General features: G+C 45.4%; 1 long non-coding RNA gene across 2 annotated transcripts; it reads left to right on the forward strand.

Moving 5' to 3' along the window:
* Window positions 1-313: 313 nt before the first annotated feature.
* Window positions 314-17,450, forward strand: LOC112655504 (uncharacterized). 2 transcript variants are annotated; one of them, XR_003133712.3, is made up of 4 exons: window positions 314-613; window positions 11,062-11,295; window positions 15,863-16,028; window positions 16,391-17,450. It is a non-coding gene; the product is annotated as an uncharacterized LOC112655504 (long non-coding RNA). The 2 variants fall into 2 exon arrangements; XR_003133713.3 differs by having other exon boundaries at window positions 317-613; window positions 15,959-16,028.
* The last annotated feature ends 3,240 nt before the right edge of the window (window positions 17,451-20,690 follow it).

A 20,690-nucleotide genomic window follows, 5' to 3' on the forward strand; every position in this document is an offset into this window, starting at 1 on the left:
GAATTAATGGGAATGCGGGAATGCAGATGGCCTGGCTGTCAGCTCCGAGAGGCGATTTTTCTGATCTTCACGGACGTTTCCAGCATCTTTCATTAAGCGCTCATGTACCAATTTGTCATTTTAACCGAGCAGGAAAGAAACTCCCCCTGAAGTCCGTCGCGCAGGTGCCGGCCCTTAAATCCTCCCCCGACGAGGCCCGCAGGGTCGCATCCCGCCGCAGGGGAGGCTGCAGGCCTAGTGCGCGGCCTCTGATGGGGCGGGGTGAGGCGGAGCCATTCTAGGAAGGAAGTCGGGATCCCCAAACCCGGAGGTCCTGGGCATAGGTTTTAGGGGGCTGCAGGAGAGCCCAGGCTACTAAACAGAGCACAGACGTCAAGAAACTTGGAACTTCCCCTCAGCGCTCCGGGACGCAGGCAGGGCGCTCAACGAGGGGAGGCGCCACCTACAGGACAGAGGAAGACCTGCACCCTGATCTGGAAAATTCGACCGCTGGGGGGGTCCGGAACCGACTGGGCACCGTGTGCCCCTCCTCCTCCTCGCCGTAGACCGTTCACCTCGGGGTTCCCGATTTTTGAGACTCCCTTACTCAGCTGGAGAGAAAATCGTTGCCAAGGTAATCATAATCTTGTGTAATAAAAAATGATGGCAGGGGGGCGAATAGGAATGGTACAGATTGTGTCACTCTCATCTTCTTCGGTTTAGAAGGGACCCAGCCTTGGCTACAATCTCAGTGATAAGGCAAGAAGTAGAACCCAGGTCTCCTGATTCCCAGGCCTGTGCTTTCCCCCATCCAACCCTCATTTTTTAATCATCCCTGGCCAGGCTCTCTAGGTCAAAGAAAGTTAACCACACGCAATGTGGCTTCAGAGGCTCCAGGTCTACCCTCTGACCAAAACCTGATTTGAGGGTTTCTAAAATCCACTGGCTTTTACCTGAAACCCCACCATTAGTCACTCATTTCTTTTACTAAAACTTTCATCCTATCCACCCAGGACCAGTAAGGCTTTCACTGTTGGCTTTCATTTCACCTGTATGAGGTTGAGTTCTAAATCAGTGCTACTCAAAGTATGGTCCACAGACAACAGCATCAGTGTTAGAATTGCAAGTTGTGGATTCTGCTGCAGACCTACTGAGTCAGAACTACCTTGGTTCCCGAACTTCAGTGTGTAGGCTTAAAAGTGTCATCTAAAGAGCTTATTAAGACAGTTTCCTGGGACAACCCCTTTCCACTCCATCACCAGAGATGCTGTTTCAGCAAGTCTTGGGGAGGGACCCCAAATTTGCATTTCTAACAAGTTCTCAGGTGGTGCAGGCTGCTGATGGTCTGGGGACTATTCTTTTTCTTTTCTTTTTTTTTTAATATTTTATTTATTCATTAGAGAGAGAGAGAGAAAAGAGAAAAAAAAGCATGAGGGAGGGAAGAGGCAGAGGCAGAGAGAAGCAGACTCCCCTGAGAGCAGGGAGCAGGGAGCACTATGCAGGGCTCAATCCCAGGAGCCTAGGATCATGACCCAATCCAGAGGCAGACACCTAACTGATGGAGCCACCCAGGCGCCCCTCTTTTTTTCCTTTTAAGTTTATTTATTTAAATCTTCTCTACACCCAACATGGGGCTCACAGTCACAACTCTAAGATCAAGAGTCACATGCTGTCAGGACTGAACCAGCCAGGTACCTGGGCCCGGGGCTGTTCTTCCAGTTGTTGTGCCTCAAAAATTCCTAATAGCAGATATTGAGAGTGGAAAAGCACCCTGGGATAAAACAAGAGAGAGAAAGGACATGATCACGGTTGAAATAGATACAGAGTATGGAGATTTGGAGTCAAAGACTTCCGAGCTTGTGGATTCACAATTATGCATGTGTGTTTACATTTGAATAAGTTGAAAAATGAAACCACAAGTGATTTCATGCACTGTATAAATGTTAAATGTTTGTGAGCTGAATTTAGCTAGGCATGGTAAATAAAATCCCTTCCTGCTTCCCCTTTGGCTGAGCCCTGCCTGTCTCAGTTACAAATGGAAGTCTTCCGGGTCCCCTCTGACCATCAGTTAGCTCTCCAATTTCATTCCAGAGTTAACTGCTCTGTGGCAGCAGACAAAGCTGACTGGATGGCAGGAATACTGTTCCCCGATGGTATCAGAATCTCTTCTGTATTTATGTTTGCTGTGTGACTGTCACTTGTGTACAATTACATAGAGACTCTGATATTAAGACTTGGGCTGCAAATCACCCCCATGGCACAGCTCTGGTGGAAGAGGAAAAGGGACTTCAGTGGCAACCAGATATCAAACACGAATTACATTGCCCTTGTACCAAAATAGGCATCTTTAAGAAATCATGTCTTCTAGTCCTCCTTTGCTGTGCTTCAGGTGGTATGGTACGAAGAAGCACCCAGATAAATGACCATCTCTTCTGTTTGTAAAGATGACTTGTGAAAGAAAACTCCTTAGCTTCCCTGCGGTGGAGGGGATTATTATTCAGCAAATATTGAATGTCCTCTCTGTCCCTCCATGTGGGGAAAAGTCTTAACCCTACCGCCCATGATGGGTTTAGTCGTGTGACTTGCTTTAGCTAATGGAGTGTAAGCAGAGGTTTTCACTCTACTTGCTTGGTTGGGCTTAGCCTCTTCCATTTCTGCCCCTGGACCATGAGAAGAGCATGTCCTGGTCACTTTGGCCTGGGGCCCAGAATGAGAAGGTACACAGAGTGAACCTGAACAAAATCCACAACCTAGAACGGAGCCCCTGCAGCCAACCCACAAACCTATAAGCAAGAAATAAATAATTTGGGGGCACCAGGGTGGCTCAGTGGTTGAGCGTCTGTCTTTGGCTCAGGTCATGATCCCAGGGTCCTGGGATTGAGTCCCACATCGGGCTTCCAGCAGGGAGCCTGCTTCTTCCTCTGCCTATGTCTCTGCCTCTCTCTATGTGACTCTCATAAATAAATAAAATCTTTAAAAAAGAAAGAAAGAAAGAAAGAAAGAAAGAAAGAAAGAAAGAAAGAAAGAAAGAAAGATCGTAACCTCTGAGATTTTAGGTCATTTCTTATGGAACACTATTTTACTGAAGTTGACTGATTATACTGCCTTGGGTGCCTGTTCCATTGAAGTTTTGCCAGGCAGTCTTTCACTGTGTCTAACCTAAATCATTTATACATTAAGGCAAACATCCATTCTGTCTTCAGTCCAAATAAGGGCATCATTAGATTACATCCTTTATTCTAAATGTCCAAGAAATGTAGCTTAATTTGTTTAATAACTATCTGCACTAAGAAATTAGAGATATACTCAAGGAATTGCTTTTACAAAGTGTTACTTATGCTTGCCCTTATTGGAGCTATTAGAGGGAGGGTCCCCCAAAGGTGATCATATCCTTTAAGAACCAGAGAGGTAGCAATCAATGGGAAAGATGTGAGTTTGGAGACCTGTTTAAAATACTATAGAACTCCCTTATTTTCTCTCAGCTCTTGCTTGGCACTTTACAGAGTTGCAATTATTTTATATATCTATGTTTTCTTTTTCTTTGGTTTTCTCCCCACAAGAAAGTGTTTCCATGGGACATCTGGGTGACTCAGTGGTTGAGAATCTACCTCTGGCTCAGGGTGTGATCCAATCCCAGAGTCCTTGGATCAAGTCCCACATAGGCTCCCCTCAAGGAGCCTGATTCTCCCTGCGCCTATGTCTCTGCCTTTCTCTCTCTGAATAAATATATTTATAAAAATCTTTAAAAAAAAAAAAAAAGAAAAGAAAAGAAAAGAAAGTGTTTCCACATGGGACAATGCTTATCCTGTTTACCATTTTATCTTCCAGTACTCGGTGAACTCTGGCATGTAGCAGCGTCTCAAAAAAATACTTGTTGAACAAATAAAGGAATTCTAATAAAGCATATTACTGAACCTGGTAAGGGGGAAACAGTGAAAAGCCTGTTTACAGTCTAAAAACCTGGCTCTGGGGTGCTTGGGTGGCTCAGTCAGTTAAGCATTTGACTCTTGATTTCAGTTCAGATCTTGATCTCAAGGTCGTGAGTTCAAGTCCTGCTCTGAAGTCCATGCCCAGCATGGAGCCTACTTAAACAAAATCTGGCTCCAACATTATGTGACCTTAGACAGTTCAAGGGTACCTAATTATGTAAAATAATCATTTGAATAATCATAATGATAAGTCAGTGGGAAGCCACTGAAGAATTTTGAGCTGAGGAGAACATTATCAAGATAACATCTTGGGATGATGTACCTATCTGCCACGATTACAGAGAGAGAGGCAATTTCAAAGTGAGGGGATAAGGGCCTGAAGCATGAGGTGGCAGTGGAAGTTAGGAGTGAGGCTGGGATGGAGGTTCTAATAACTCTATCCCCTGACAGGGAAAGAAGGCAGCAGAGAGGGAGTGTCTAAGGTAGCACCACAATCAGCTACCTGTATGGCTGAAAGAATAATTATGTTCTTAGGACACCTGGGTGGCTCAGTGGTTAAGCATCTGCCTTCGATCAGGTTGTGATCCCGGGGTCCTGGGATTGAATCTCTCATCAGGCTCCTCACAGGGAGCCTGCTTCTCCCTCTGCCTATGTCTCTGCCTCTCTCTCTCTGTCTCTCATGAATGGATATATAAAATCTTAAAAAAAAAAAAAAAAGAATACCCATGTTCTTAACAGAGATATGGAAACTTGACAAAGAGGCCAAATGTTTTGGCGAGATGATAAGTTAATTTAGATAGAATTTTAGACAGTGGCCTGGGTATCAGGTGAAACCACCTAGCCCCCAGGACTGCATCTTGAGAGAGAGGCCAGAACTGGAAAGGCACATGTGGACATAGATTCATGGAGGTGACAGATATAGGAAGAGAGAGGCCGAAGACTGGAGCCAGCCCTACAGACTGCCTAATGAGAAGGGGAAGGAGGGGGAAGAGTGGCTGACCAAAGGGATAGAACAAGTGGGATCAGCAAAGGGTCTCTCCGAAGCAAAAAAAAAAAAAAAAAAAAAGGAAAGAGAGGAGTTTTGATGTCCAGCCCCATCTCTTACGGGAATAGTGTCAGCTGTCAGACTTCAGGGAGCTTCCCTTCAGAGCAGAAGGGAACATCCTTTAACCTGACACCCTGGCCTCTAACCACCTGGGTGGCTGTTGGCCCCAAGGCTTTGTGAGCCTTAAAGAGTAGTCCAGGGAAGGGAAAATGGAGAACTGTAATCAATAACAAGAAACCTTGTTAGGTTGGGTTTGTTTTCGGGGTTTTTTTGTTGTTTTTTTGTTGTTGTTGTTTTGTTTTGTTTTGTTTTTTGGTTTTTTTGGTTTTTTCCCCCCCCACTTCATATGCAGGAAGCAATCCAGGACTGTAGCTGGTGCTATGATGGGTGTATTCTGGATGTTCAAAAGGTCATCGGGCATGGAGACAGGCTAAATTATGGCCGGAGTGTATGAATCTGAGGAGGTTCTCCATTAACATTTATTAGGAATTGTCATCGCTTCAACCCGAATGGGCCCCAGATGTGGAAACCCCGGCCGCCCCAGACTTCTCTTCCGGGCTGCAATCTCTCCTCTGATTTATTGTTATTAAACATGACCAGATTTTGTAGAGGGGAAAATTGAAGAAAGCAACACACACATGGGGAACTGTTAGGTGGAGGCTGCCAAGAGAAACAAACCATTTTATTATTTCTGGTGGCAGTGGGAGCACGTGGAGATGCAGACCATTGTTACAAGACTCCATCGTGCCTCTTTCCTAAATCAAAAAGATGCAGGCCTGAGCTTCTGGACAGTCTGCTCCAAGGGCAAATGCCTTCACCCTGGAGGGTGAGAGAGGGGCAAAGTTGAAGGTAACAAGAAACACTGAGAAGAGAGAGTCGGCGCTTAGAATTCTAGAAGCCATAGACAGGGACTCTCTTCCTCAAAATATATTACTTTCCAGGGCAGATGGCTTCCTACAGAGTCAGTCATACCCACTGGATATTAGGTCATTTTTCTTATCACTAATATTTACCCTCTTACTGTGTAATTATGGTGAGGGATTCCAAGAAGTCCAAGTTAGAGCCCCACCTTTGCGTAGCTTGTAATCTATATAATTTATTCACACTTTTAACGTAATTTTGTGAAGCCCATGCTGTGTATAAGGTATTGTTGTAGGTGTTGGAGAAAAATTGGTAAGGAAGAGAAACAAAGTTTATGCTGTCAGAGCATTTACATATCTGTAAGGAAACGGCATCAGAAAATGCCAAACAATTAGCTACCAGATAAAAAAGTTTTTCTAAGGAAGGCAGTAGGGATGCCTTGGTGGCTCCGCAGTTAAACAGTTGCCTTTAGCTCAGGGCATGATCCTGGGATCCAGGATCGAGTCCCACATCGGGTTCCTTGCAGGGAGCCTGCTTCTCCCTCTGCCTGTGTCTCTGCCTCTTTCTCTCTCTAATAAATAAAATATTAAAAAAAAAAAAGGAAGGTGGTGCACAGAAAGGAGACTGTGTTATACTGTGTTATAGGTAGGAATCAGGAAAACTGCATTCCCATCCTGGCTCCACTACCCAAGAGTCTGGTGGCCTTAGGTAAAGTACTTAACTTCTTGGAACCTCAACTTCTTGTTTATAAAATGGTGATAAGCCTGCCTTGCCTTATCTCTCATAGGAGCATTGTAAAAATTTAAGGAGGTAATGTATTTGAAGAGTTCCTTATAAACTGTAAATTGCTCTTTGGTGTTGGGTGTTTTATGACAAGCACCAAATAAATGATACGGTGAGTGTTATGGGCCAGTACTCTCACTAGCTGGGAATCTGGGGACTCATCCTCCATGCTTTCTTTTGGGAAAAGGATAAGCACACTATCCCCATGCTGCTGAACACATGTCCGCCGAGGAGGCTTTTACTCATGGAATCTGGATTATCTGTGACTGATCTTAATAACAGGCCATTTCTGGAAAATCCTCACTTGACTAGGCCTTTTTTCCTAGAACTTTGCATGGAAACTATCCCATGTGGGAATAGTAGTGAATGCATATAGGTAATGGGGTACATCTTGAAAGTCACTGGGTCTAAACTACCTTTGTTGCTGCATTGTCCCTTTTTGAGGAAATTATCTAAGTTCCCAAGAAGGAATTGTGTTAAGCCATCTCCATCCAGTTTCCAACTTTTCATTCCTTGCCCACCCCAATGCATTTACATCATATATATATGTAAAGATACACCCACTAGTGCACACACCTGCATTATGTCTGGAATTAATGGAGATACCCCTAGAGCCAGCCTTCCTTCTACCAGGCAACTGGACCAAGTGTCCAAGGGCTAATCCTGCAGCTGCTTCCTCCTGCCAAGGGGTAAAAACATGGAGAGAAAAAGGAAACAGGGAAGGTTTTAGGACTTAGGAATATTCCCTAAAGATTTCCTCCAGTGGAGAGATCTGCCTTCAAGTTCTGGGGGTCTGCAAACCCACATCTTTCTAGCGTGGCCTGGGAACAGAGAGAGGAGAGAGAATTGAATTCTGGGTTTCTACTAGATAGTTGTGTTGCACCAGGAGGGCATTTTAGGAGAAGGAAAAGGAAGGTGGTGTAGGAAGGAGGAAGGGAGTTTGACATCTCTGCTTTGCCCTTAGCTAGACAAGCCCACTAGAGCTTGTGGCAGGGTGAGTAGGGCCTAAGACCCTCCTACCCACAGGGTGGTCCACAGGTCAGCAATATCTTAGGACTCAACCCAGTCCTACTGAGTCAGAAATTGCATTATGATCCCTAGATGGTTAGTATGCCTATTAAAGTCTCAGAAGCATCAGCCTGAGATGCTACTCTGGGAATGACTTCTGTCAATGAGCCACTAAGGATCTGTGCTCTCTGATCTCTCTGGCCTTCCATGTCCACTCTCTATCCTTCCCCTCCCCTGCTGTTGGTGCTGGTGCTAGGAAATGATCTTTATGAACTGCCTCAAGAGACTCTCTTATCCTCTGACTTCTGGTTGGGATCAGTCAATGGTCAGTGCTCAAGAAACAGTGACTTTGCCTGAAGTTCTTAAGGGAGAACAAGATAACCAATATATATCATGCAGCAAGTCACTGGAAGGCTGAAGGTGTGAGTTCAGGGTCTTTATTCCCCCAGGTCCCTGCTAGCCCTGCCTTGGGTTGACGATGCCTATGTTCCTTACCTAAAGGCCATGGTGCTCCTCTGGGGCCCCCATCTGCTACAGCTCTCTCCAGATTCTGGGAAATGTTCCTTCTTTAACCCTTCAGGCCCAGAGAACCAATTGTTTCCCACTAACTATCCCTTGTGGATTTCTCTGAACTCTGTCCATAGCTTTGTAAATATGCCTTTATTATACTCTTCTTGAATGAACCCTGTTTGAGTAGGCTGTCTCTTTCCCAACAGGAGCGTGATCAGTTCAGGATCTCAGAGAACAGACTCAGGGGTTCTTGTTCATGGTTAGGGGGAAAGGACTAGGTGAGTACTTCCAATTTAGGAGATTGGAATAGCCATTGTCAATCCAACATACTATTTCCTATGAAATTCTCATTTCTGAAATAGAAAAACATATCACAGGCTCTCTTGGCACTTCCTCCAACACACCTTGGCTTCTGTGCTACAGATTACCTGTCTTTGTGTGGACATGTGGGTGGTCTAGAGCTGCCTCATTCTACCTTGGGAGCACTGATTTTTAAATTTTCAAGAATTTGTCCAACGATTTTGTAAGAAAAACCTAAAACTAGAGCACCTGGGTGGCTCAGTCCCTTAAGCATCCAACGTTCTGACTCTTGGTTACAGCTCAGGTCATGATCTCAGGGTTATGAAATTGAGCCCCCTGTTGGGTTCTACACTCAGTGTGGAGTCTGCTGGATATTCTCTCCCTCCCCCTCTTTCAACCCTCCCCTCCTCACTGCTAAATAAATAAAATTATTTTTAAAAATAAAAACTAAAATTATATAGTTATAATTAAAGAAATTTTAAAACAAAAATAATAACATATCCCTTTTTATTTATTTCACTAGATTTTTAAAAGATTTTTTAAAATATTTTATTTATTTATTCATGAGAGACACAGAGAGAGGCAGAGACACAGGCTAAAGGAGAAGCAGGCTCCCTCTGGGGAGCCAGATGCAAGACTGGATCCCAAGACCGCAGGATTACAATCTGAGCCAAAGGCAGACCCTCAACCGCTGAACCACCCAAGTGGTTCATTAGATTTTTTTTTAAGATTTTATTTTTAAATAAACTCTACACCCAATGTGGGGCTCAAACTCACAACCCCAAGATCAAGAATCACATGCTCTACCTGACCGACCCAGGCAGGAACTCCTTCACTAGATTTTACTATGATCTTTTGGGGTTATTTATATCTGTTGTACGTATATAGTAGAAATACTATATAAGGGTGTGATACTCTCCATCTCTTCATAATTCTGCACTGAGTGATGTCATAATGATAGTTTGAAATCAGTCATGTTGCGAGTATTTACACTAAGGAAATTGGCAAATGTTACAGATCAAGATAGTACTTTTTTTTTTTTCCTGGAGAACTGTTTTGTTAAACACCATGGAGTTAGTCCCTATCATTGAAAGGTGCTGGAGAGATGAATAAGAGGAAGGGAATCCTTTGAGATGGTCATGGTATTTGGACTTGGGTAGCTTTAAGGGAGATCCATATGCCTGCTTTCTGACAAGAGGAAGAAACGTGAACAGACTTGGCACTTGACTAGAAAGGATAAACTAAACAGAGAGAGGAAATATCCTCTTTGGCTCCTTAGGGCAGGATGGATTAAACAGGCCTTTTAGCATGTGAGATATAGTATTAATAATAGCTTACTTTCACAACGGGGTTGTTTGTTTAAAAGCTCTCAAAGTACTTTACATCTATTACCTCTTCCATCTATCAAATATCTTGACCAAGGAGAGAAGCAACAGAGACATTTCTTCTTACAGATAGAAAAACTGGGGCTTGGGGAGGTTAAATGACCTTTTTAACCTCAGAAAACTGAGATCCAGAGGGGCAACAGGGCCCAGTGCTCGGACCTACATGCCCACTGGAATCCCTCCACTAGCAGCTAACATTTATGTGATGTTGAGCAAGTTGTCCGAGTTTTCTGAGCCTCGGCTCTTCATCTGTGGAAAGTTATGGAGGAATAAATGAAAGAATGTGTATTAATCACTAGATGTGTGTGATCAGTGCTGCAAAAATGGTGAGTTTACTGGAGAAACCCAAAGATTGGGCAGGGGCACGGGAGGAAGAGCTTGTATCACATGGCACAAGCAACTGTAATGGGCACGTGGGAGTCACTGTTCCTAAAACACCTGCCAGTCAGTCCAACCAGTGTGGAATCTCACGTGCGCCTTCAGGATGCCTGGCCTCTCTCCTGTTGGGGCCTCATCACTCCCTTTTCTCTCCTCTTCTTGCTCTCTCCTGCAGAACAAGACTCTCCCTTCTCTAGAGCTTTGGTAACATCTGCCGTGTGATAAACACATATCAAGGCATTCTTCCAAGCAGTTTCCTTCCTAAGAGAAATCTGGTGAATAAAATGATTACCAGGGCACCTGGGTGGCTCAGTCAGTTAAGTGGCTGTCTTCAGCTCAGGTCATGATCTCAGGTTCTGGGATCAAGCCCCATGTTGGACTCACTGCTCAGCAGGGAGTCTTCTTCTCCCTCTCCTCTGCTGCTCCCCCTGCTTGTGCCCTCTCTCTCAAATAAAATTTTAAAAAATGATTACCGCTCCATTATACATAGAGAAGCATTTACACAGGGTTTTCCCATCTTCTATTTCCTTTGAACCTCAGAGCCACCCCATGGCAAGGATTACAATCACAGCCACTTTACATTGGGGAAACTGAGGCACCCGGAGTTGCCCAGGGTCACAACTTGTAAGTGGCTGAGTCAGGACTTGACTGGCAATGTCTATATTGCACAACACCATGCTGAGTGTGATTCTTCCTTCCTCAGAATGGGCATATTCTAGTCTATCTCCTGGAGAACTGCTCTCTCTGCCATTCAGTTAGCTGGCTAGACCAAGAGCCTGTAGTGGGTAGATTCCTGAGCTGGATGGATACCAGGTATTGGACAAGGAGTTAGAAAACACAAGCTGGGGCTCTAACTATTTTTTTTTTCTAACTTCTTTCCTAGCTTGCTGTACATCCTTGGGCAGAAGACTGAAGAGGCAGGAAGCTATCATGTTATGAGCAAGTGCTACATTCCAGACACCATGGACTAGGAACTTGACATCAATTCAATTATTTCATGTAGTCTTTGCTACAACTCCATGAGAGAATATCATTATTTTCACATTAAAGGTGTGGAAACTAGGCTCAGAGAGCTTAAGAAACTTGCACAAGTCCATCTAGGCGATGAGTGATAGAGGTGAGATTTGTACCCATGTCTCTCTGACTCTAAATTCCTCCTTCTCCTCCCATACCATCTTGTCCCTCTGAGTCCCTGTTTTCTGAGGCGAATCCCGGCATCTAACCTCTCTGGTTCCCAGCTCATACTTCGATCAACTGCTGGATTATGTTCGGCCTCTGGCAGGGGGCTGAGGGCTGGGAAACCATGCAGTTATCCAACTTCTCCCAAGTTCAGAGGTCAGAGTCAGGAGCTCTGATTACTGCATCCACCCTCCCCCACCTCTAGGAGGGTGCCGTGTTTCATGTGAGGTCAGCAGCCACACATCTCTTCTGCAACATCCTTCAGAATATGGGCTCCCCACCCACAACTCATCCCTGGCCTGGGGCGGACTGTTCATTAAGGGGAAGGTAGGGAGGAGGTGAACCAAGATAGCAAAGAGATCCATCAAGGTGCGGAGCTGACAGGTGCACACACCTGCTTCTAGCCAGAGGAGCTAGCGGCCAGTGGGAACCTGCCTCAAGGAGAGGACTTTATCTGGAAAGGGAAGGGAGGATAAAGGGAAAAACAAAACTAAACGAGATTGGACCACTCTAATCATATGGCTCTAAATCACAGGGAAGAACCATGGCTCAGACATCCAAGTGGTGGAGGATGGGATTTTTACCTTGACTCCTGCTAATTTTCATTGATTTATGTGGCTTGAAAGCATTTATTTTCTGCTTACAAGCTACCCACCTCTTGCTAAGGAGGCTCTGGACTCCCTTAAATACTCTCACCATGAAGAGGCAGGAGGCAGAGGTGGGTTTCAGGGCAAGGGCTAAGTTTCCTGCTTGGTTTCAGTGACTGCCTGAGAGCCAAGAGGCCTAATGGGAGCCCCTGGCCTGCCGCAGCCACCTCCCCAATCCTGTCCCCAGAGCCTGCCTGCTTCTGGTCACAGCTCCTTGAGTTTAACACTCCTGGCAGCTTAACACTCTGGTTTTTATGTGCTAGGCCGTAATATTTGGTGAGCTGTGAGATGAGGTGGGAGCATTTGCAACTGGCGCTTCCCTTCCGGCCCTGCCCTGTGATTCAGGCCAGCAGTGTGACAAAGTGAGGCTACCACTCCTCCCCACTCTGGCTCCCACCTGTGGCTCTTTGGCACTTGTCCTTCCTTCATTGTCTCCTCTTCCCTGTGATCCCATGTCTGCTAGACTCCCATACCTCCTGGGTTTTGAAAGGGGGTGCTCAGTCCTCACGTTCCAAACCATCTGCACAGTGAAATATTTTAAAAAGATATCCTGAGTCTGTCTAGGACCACATTCCAAGAGGGGATGGGTAGGTATCAGGAAGGAGGCTTTCTAAATGTCATAGGCCTTGAAAAACTTTTGACTGATGATGACAAACTGATGGGAAGCCGATGGGTCACCCAGTGAGGGTCAAGTTTTCATGGGGATTAGAAGCATAAGAAAGCAGTGTACAGATCTTGAAAACTTCATTTCCTCTACTGGAGGCTCCTGATGAGTCATTTGGGCACCTCTGGTTTATTTCTCCAGGTCCCTGAGCCCTCCTTGTCCCTTCACATGATCCAGGGTCAGAGTTCAGATCCCTTTGGATCCCCCCAGACATCCTCAGTCTACAGTTGTCTTATTTTCTGCCCCATATTCCTTCCCATCAGCCTTAAAAGTACAGCTGCTTTCCAGGAATAGAGTAGACTTCATTGTGGCAGGCGAGTACAAGAAAATGAAGCTGATTATTTTTTAAGGGGTAGTTTTGAGTATAAATGGATGGAGAGCTTCTTAATAAAATTATTTTAAAATTAATAATAAAATTATTATCAGAAGATGACTCTGAATGAGATGCAGACCCAGCCTTCAAATACACCAAGAGCAGTGGAATCTTTTACTGTGTCTTTTTTTTTAAAAGAATTTATTTATTCATGAGACACAGAGAAGCAAAGACACAGGCAGAGGGAGAAGCTGGTTCCCCACAAGGAGCCCGATGTGGGACTCGATCTCAGGACCACAGGATCACGACCTGAGCCAAAGGCAGACGCTCAACTGCTGAGCCACCCAGGCATCCCACCTAGTGTGTCTTTTAAAATGAAGAGTTTCGGGCCAGCCCCCATGGCTCAGCGGTTTAGTGCCGCCTTCGGCCCAGGGCATGATCCTGCAGACCCGGGATCGGGTCCCACATCGCGCTCCCTATGTGGAGCCTGCCTCTCCCTCTGCCTGTGTCTCTGCCTCTCTCTCTCTGTGTCTCTCATGAATAAATAAATAAAATCTTTAAAAAAATAAAATAAATTAAAAAAAAAATAAAATGAAGAGTTTCTGGGATGACTGGGCTGGCTCAGTCAATTAAGTGGCTGTCTTTGGCTCAGTTCATGATCCCAGGGCCCTAGGATTGGACCCCATGTTGGGCTTCCCTGCTCAGTGGGGAGTCTGCTTCTCCCTCTGCCCTTCCCCCCGCTCATGCTCTCTCTCTTTTCCTCTCTCTTGCTCTCTCAAATAAATAAAATCTTAAAAAAAAAAAAAAATAAAGTGAAGGGTATTTTCTACATTTGGTGCTATAACCTAAAGATAGTGGGATGGGGGACACCTGGGTGGCTCAGTGGTTCAGCATCTGCCTTTGGCTCAGGGCATGATCCTGGAGTCCCACATCAGGCTCTCCACAGGGAACCTGCTTCTCCCTCTGGCTGTGTCTCTGCCTCTCTGTGTGTCTCTCATGAATAAATAAATAAAATCTTAAAAAAAAAAAAGATAGTGGAATGAGTAATGGACTCCTGGGGGAGACATGCAATGCAAAGAAATAATTCCGCAAGATGAGAGATTAAACTTTTATAATAAAGAACCCCAAGTGCAATGTCTCAACAAGATAGAAGTTTGTTGTTGTTGTTGTTGTTGTTGTTGTTGTTGTTGTTGTTGTTTTCTCACAGAACAGTCTGAGCTCCAGGTTGACAGATTCTCCTCCATGCTGTCATTCAGGGAACCAGGCTCCTCCTGGATTGTTTTTCCACCATCCCCTATGATGGCCTTTGCCTGATTCAAGTTGAGTTGAGGGTATGCACGTGTTCTGGGTGTCAAGAAGAATAAAAAGTGTAGAAGAGGCATATCCATTTCTGAATATTCCAGCTCATAATTGACCCACATCACTTCTGCTTTCATTCCATTACCAAGAACTGAATCATATATCCATCCTCACTGCAAGGGAGGCTGGGAAATAAATATATACATATGAGCAGCCATGCTTCCCACAGTTCACTTATTCTTCCTTGAAGAAGGAAAGTACATTTTTGGATAGTGTCACTATCTAAACCTGCATGTTACCCAAACACCACAGAATAGAGGTTCTTTGTTTATTATCAGCAATTAGGTCAAAGTTTTTGGTAAAGCAGGAAATAGGAAAATGCAATTTATAGAAGACATAAAGACACAGGGTCCCTTCAAGCAATGGAGCACAATCTCTGAGGCCTTGAGAAGAATGTAATTCATTTGTTCTCCCAATGGGAGACTTTGAGGCAGTCTGCGGCAGACAACACTGAATGTTGCTCATAAAATGCTTTATATTTAAATATATTTGAATATGTTTATGTCTTACAAGGATTGTTTACACACATTATCTAATTGGATGCCAAAAACATCCTTGATTTAGGAAAGCGAGGCTCAGAATGGTGAAGGATCTTGCACAAAGTCTCACAATCCATAAGTTGCAGAGGCGAGATCCTCTAAGTCTTCAAGCTCGAGTCCAGTGCCTTTTACACAACAAAATGCTACTATTGATTTTCTGTCCCAAAAGGGTGATTAGCTAGACATCCTGTGGGGGCATCAGGGCTTTACTTTTTTTAACTAGACTTTATGTTTTTGTTTTTGGTCTCCATGTGATTTAGATGCCATTTGTAAGACATCAAGAGTCAGGGCACCTGGGTGGCTCAACGGTTGAGCAGATGCCTTTGGCTCAGGTCATGATCCCAGGGTCCTGGGATCAAGTCTTGCATCGGGCTCCTTGCAGGGAGCCTGCTTCTACCTCTGCCTATGTCTCTGCCTCTCTCTGTGTCTCTCATGAATAAATAAAATCTTAAAAAAAAAAGACATCAAGAGTCATCTGAACAATAATACTAATTATTACTTGTTGACCATCTACTGTGTGCCAGGCTCTGAGTTGAGCTCATTATATATATCTCATCTACTCCTCATGATGACCGAGCAAGGTAGACATTGTGATCCCTATCTTAGAGGAGAAAGATGAAGAGGGTAGGTAACTTTCCCCAAATCCATGGCTAATAAGCAGTTGAGCCAGGATGTGAATCCAAGTTGATCCATATATTTTCTCTCTGTGCTGCTTTAAAAGATGATGGGTATTTGCTGCCTGCTTAGGATGCAGGAAAGACACACAGGCAATGCTTGGTAATGTCAAGCCTGAGACAGACCAGATTACTTAAGCTTATCCCTAACTCCTGACCTCCCTTTGGATATCCTGGGAACTGAACCTGTAATTAGATCTTCACTGGCCATCGCCCCCAAATGTCCTTGTCCTTTGGGCTCCTAGATATTTATGGTGTCTGAACTGGAAGTAATCAAAATTCCTCTGGTTCACAATGTCCCTTTTACAGATGGTGAAACTGAGACCTAGAAAAATAAACAAATATTGTGCCAGAGGTGTCAGGGTGAATTCCTGACAAAGCCAGCACCTTCATTTGCTTCTCCAGGCTCCAGGCCCATGACGAAGACTTGGACTGAGAACTGGCCTCACCTGCCACCCCTCAGAACATTCTGCAAGTGAGTAAACAGAGGGACACAATGCACCTGGCTCCATGCTGCCACAACAAGAACTGTCCCCTCTCCCCCTCCGTTCCCACCCAGCCGGGCAAGCTTGCAGTTTTTCCAAAGCAGGGCCAGCCTGTCCTGAGCCACAAGATGTATTAATCAATTTGATGAGGATGTTAAAGCTTTCTCTTTGCAACTAATTATGGCCTGATTTATAGGCCTGGCCTTGGTTTGATAGAGCTCTCCTTGTGACAGGGATGGATGCCGAACTGGCATGGACCCCTTCATCTCTTCCATTTCTCTCTCTTCCTCCCGCCTCCCTCTGCCCGCCCTCCCACGGCTCCTGCCTCCTGCCTCTGCTCTTGGTCCCACAGGAACACCCTAATGACACGTTGACAAGCTGGTGAAGCATAGTTCCCTCTCTGTTGCATCTGCCTCTGACACCACCACTCCTCCTATAGTCTCTGACGTGGGCAGATGGAGGCCTCGGCAGGCTCCGACACCGCCCGGCTGCTCAGCTAGAAGCTCTGTACACCCCTTTCTTCTGGAAACAAAAGAATAAAATTCCTGGGGATCGACCACAGCATCTTCCTTCCCCAACACGTCAAGAGCTTGTTGACATGAACTTCATCCCCAATTGAATTAGAGATGGACACCGGGTGTCAGGATTTCATCCTGGTTATTCTACACAAAAGAAAAGGCTAAGGCAGGGCGATGAACATGCCTGTGGTTCCACACACGGTAGAACAACAAAGGTAGAATCATCGGTGTCCAGGCTTCCAGCTCCAAGATCTTCCCATTCCTTGAGTCATCTAGCTGTGCCGTGCCTGGGAACCACAGTGCGGCAGGAGGGGAGCCCTGGCAGGTACACTGGTTCCCTGGCTTTAGTGTATGTGCTGCCGAAGCGAGCACGGCTCCCTGACTTTGGGCGTGAAGGTTTCTGTGACCCCACTATTGTACAGATGTGCAATAACATGTGGATAGGCACGTGGCACAGAGTATGTGTGCCTGTGCAGGTGCACAAAGGGGCTGTTTCCAGCTGTCTTTATGTCGCACCCAGAGGTGAGGAACAATCCCAAGCAATCACCTTCCTTAGGCAAGACAGCCCTCATGCAGTCATTCCTCACAGGCTCAGCAGGGTTCTATGGGGACCAACCCAGGGTGGGGGCCTCTGCTTGTTGTATGCTGTCCCCTAAGTCATATGACCATTTCCGAGACGTGCCAGAGGAAAGGCACAACATTCGTGATATGATATTTCCATGATATATTTGTGGCAAGGTGCTAACCTAAACATAACCGATGCAGGCGGCCTGGGTGGCTCAGCGGTTTAGCGCTGCCTTCAGCCCAGGGCCTGGTCCTGGAGACCCAGGATCGAGTCCCATGTCGGGTTCCCTGCATGGAGCCTGCTTGTGTCTCTGCCTCTCTCTCTCTCTGTCTCTCTCTCATAAATGAATAAAATCTTAAAAAAAAAAAAAAAAAACTGACGCACAAACTCAAACCTGAACCTGAGCTTTGACCTTACTCCTGACCCTACATCTAAACAAGTTCCTAGGGATCCCTGGGATCCCTCAGCAGTTTAGTGCCACCTTCAGCCCAGGGCATGATCCTGGAGTCCCTGGATGGAGTCCCATGGGCTTCCTGCACGGAGCCTGCTTCTCCCTCTGCTTGTGTCTCTGCCTCTCTCCCTCTCTCTCTCTCTCTGTGTCTCTCATGAATAAATAAATAAATAAATTTTAAAAATAAAATAAAAAAATAAACAAGTTCCTAACCCTAACTGTAAACTAATCCTAAATACAAACCCATCTCAGCATCTAAAATAGCCTGGTGCCAGACCATAACCCTAACATTAACCCTAATCTTTATATTAACTCTGTGGCTCTTGGCCAGAGGTGATTCCCACCACCACCAGCAACACACTCCCACCCCCGGGCCCAAGGAAGCATCTGACAATGTCTAGAGACATTTTGGGGTTCCTACAATAGAGGTGGGAGAGGATACTATTAGAATCTAGGGGGTAGTGGCCAGGGTTGCTGCTAAACATCCTAAAAAAGCACAGGATGGCCCCAAGGATGGAATTATCCAGCTTTAAATGTCAGTAGTGCCAGGGCTGAGAAACATTGCTCTAACCTTAACCTAACCCTAATTTTCCATTAAACTAATACTGACCCTAACTTTTTTTTTTTAAAGATTTTATTGATGGAACACCTGGGTGGCTCAGTGGTTGAGTGTCTGCCTTTGGCTTAGGTCATGATCCCATGGTCCTGGGATCGAGTCTTGTGTTGGGATCCCACAGGGAGCCTGCTTCTCCCTCTGCCTGTGTGTCTGCCTCTCTCTCTGTGTCTCTCATCAGTAAATTAATAAAATATATTTTTTAAGATTTTATTGCTTGACACAGAGAGAACACAAGCAGGAGGGGAGAGGGAAAAGCAGGCTTTCTGCTGAGCAGGGAGCTCGATGCAGGGCTGGATCCCAGGACCCAGGGATCATGACTTGAGCAGAAGGCATATGCTTAACTGACTGAGCCACCTAGGAACCCCTGACCCTAACTTTAAATATAACTTTATTTATTCATGAGAGACAGAGAGAGAGCAGCAGGCTCCATGCAGGAAGCCCAACGTGGGACTCGATCCCGGGTCTCCAGGATCATGCCCTGAGCTGAAGGTGGCACTAAACCGCTGAGCCACCTGGGCTGCCCTAAATATAGCTTTAAACCTAACTTCCCACACCTACCTCTAACCTAAACCTACATCCAAACTCAGAATCTAAACCTAATTGAAACCCTAACCCTAATCCTAGCCTAGACCCTAATTAGAAATCAAACCCAATCCGAACTCAACCCTAACAACATCCAGGTGGGTGAGGGTTGCTAGGATGAGAAGGGTGAGCTCAGAACCTGTTCCTACTGCTATTTCCCTTGGTTTTTCTGCACAGTCAACATGAGGTTGTTTAGTCTTCTCTGGATTATGCAGGTCCTCTGTTTCCTCTGACCCAGGATGGCACTACTCATGAGCCCCCTCTCCCCGGACAACAGGATATGAAAGGATATGAAATTCAGATTCAGTTTAGCAGTTAGCTGCTTTCCAATATACTTCAGAGGACACTGGTAGAAATGGGTAATTTTTAAAATATGTATTTATATATATATAAAATGAGATTTGGGGGGAAATCCTAACAGTGATGCTATTTAGGTACAATATTCTTTTTTTCAATCTTCTTTTAAATTAAGAAAATGTTTAAATCTGCTCCCCTACTCGATCTTTAACATATCTTGAAGATCAGTAAGTCAGGCAGTATTATCCTTATCTGATAAATAAAACACAAAGGGACAGAGATGTTAAAGGCTTTGCCCAAGACCACACAGCAGGGCAGCCCAGGTGGCTCAGCGGTTTAGTGCTGCCTTCAGCCCATGGTGTGGTCCTGGAGACCTGGGATTGAGTCCCACGTCAGGCTCCCTACATGGAATGGAGCCTGCCTCTCCCTCTCCCTCTGCCTGTGTCTGTGCCTCTGTGTCTCTCATGAATAAATAAGTAAAATCTTTGGGGAGAAAAAAGAAAGACTGCACAGCAAGGCAGCAGAAGAGCCTTGCCAGCTGGCTTGATTCACATCTATTTTCTATACTTTACCCTGCCTCTGGTCTCAATTACTATTATCTCCCATTTTTCCCCAGTTAGTGCAAATATCCACAAATCCTGAACATTTTTTAGAATTTGGAATGACGTGGGTGCATTCATGGTTTGAGAAAAAGAAGCAGAGCCAGTCATGAATGTGGAATGAGAAGGATTCATTCAAATGCCCAAGTGCTCAGTCACAAATGTTTTTTTAAAAAGATTTATTTATTTTATTGGAAAGAGAGGGAGTGACAGAGATAGCGAGAGAGAGAGCATGAAGGGGGAGGAAAGGGAGAAGCAGACTCCTCACTGAAAAGAGTCCAACAATGTCAGGCTCAATTCCAGGACCCCAGGATCGTGACCTGAGCAGAAGGCAGATGCTTAACCAACTGAGCCACCCAGGCGCCCCCACAAACACTTTTAAAAGTATGGGTTGGGGCACCTGGCTGGCTCAGTAGGTTAAGCATCCAACTTTTGATTTTGGCTCAGGTCATGATCTCAGGATTGTAAGATTAAGCCCTACATCAGGCTCTGTGCTCAGCGTGGAGCCTGCTTAAGATCCTCTCTCTCTGGGCAGCCCCTGTGGCGCAGTGGTTTAGTGCCACCTGCAGCCTGGGGTCTGATCCTGGAGTCCCGGGATCAAGTCCCACGTCGGGCTCCCTGCATGGAGTCTGCTTCTCCCTCTGCCTGTGTCTCTGCCCCGCCCCCCCTCTGTGTGTTTCTATGAATAAATAAATAAAAATTTAAAAAAAGAAAGATCCTCTCTCTCTCTCCCTCTGCCCCCCCTATGCTGCTCACGCACTCTCTCTCTCGCTAAATAAATAAATAAATAAAATTCATAATTAACTAATTCATTAATTAAAAGTTCAGGTCCGGGATCCCTGGGTGGCGCAGCGGTTTGGCGCCTGCCTTTGGCCCAGGGCGCGATCCTGGAGACCCGGGATCGAATCCCACGTCGGGCTCCCGGTGCATGGAGCCTGCTTCTCCCTCTGCCTGTGTCTCTGCCTCATTCTCTCTCTCTCTCTGTGACTATCACAAATAAATAAAAATTAAAAAAAAAAAAAAA

The sequence above is a fragment of the Canis lupus genome, chromosome 9, assembly GCF_003254725.2.
Source record: "Canis lupus dingo isolate Sandy chromosome 9, ASM325472v2, whole genome shotgun sequence".
In the NCBI taxonomy this organism is placed as follows: Eukaryota; Metazoa; Chordata; class Mammalia; order Carnivora; family Canidae; genus Canis; species Canis lupus.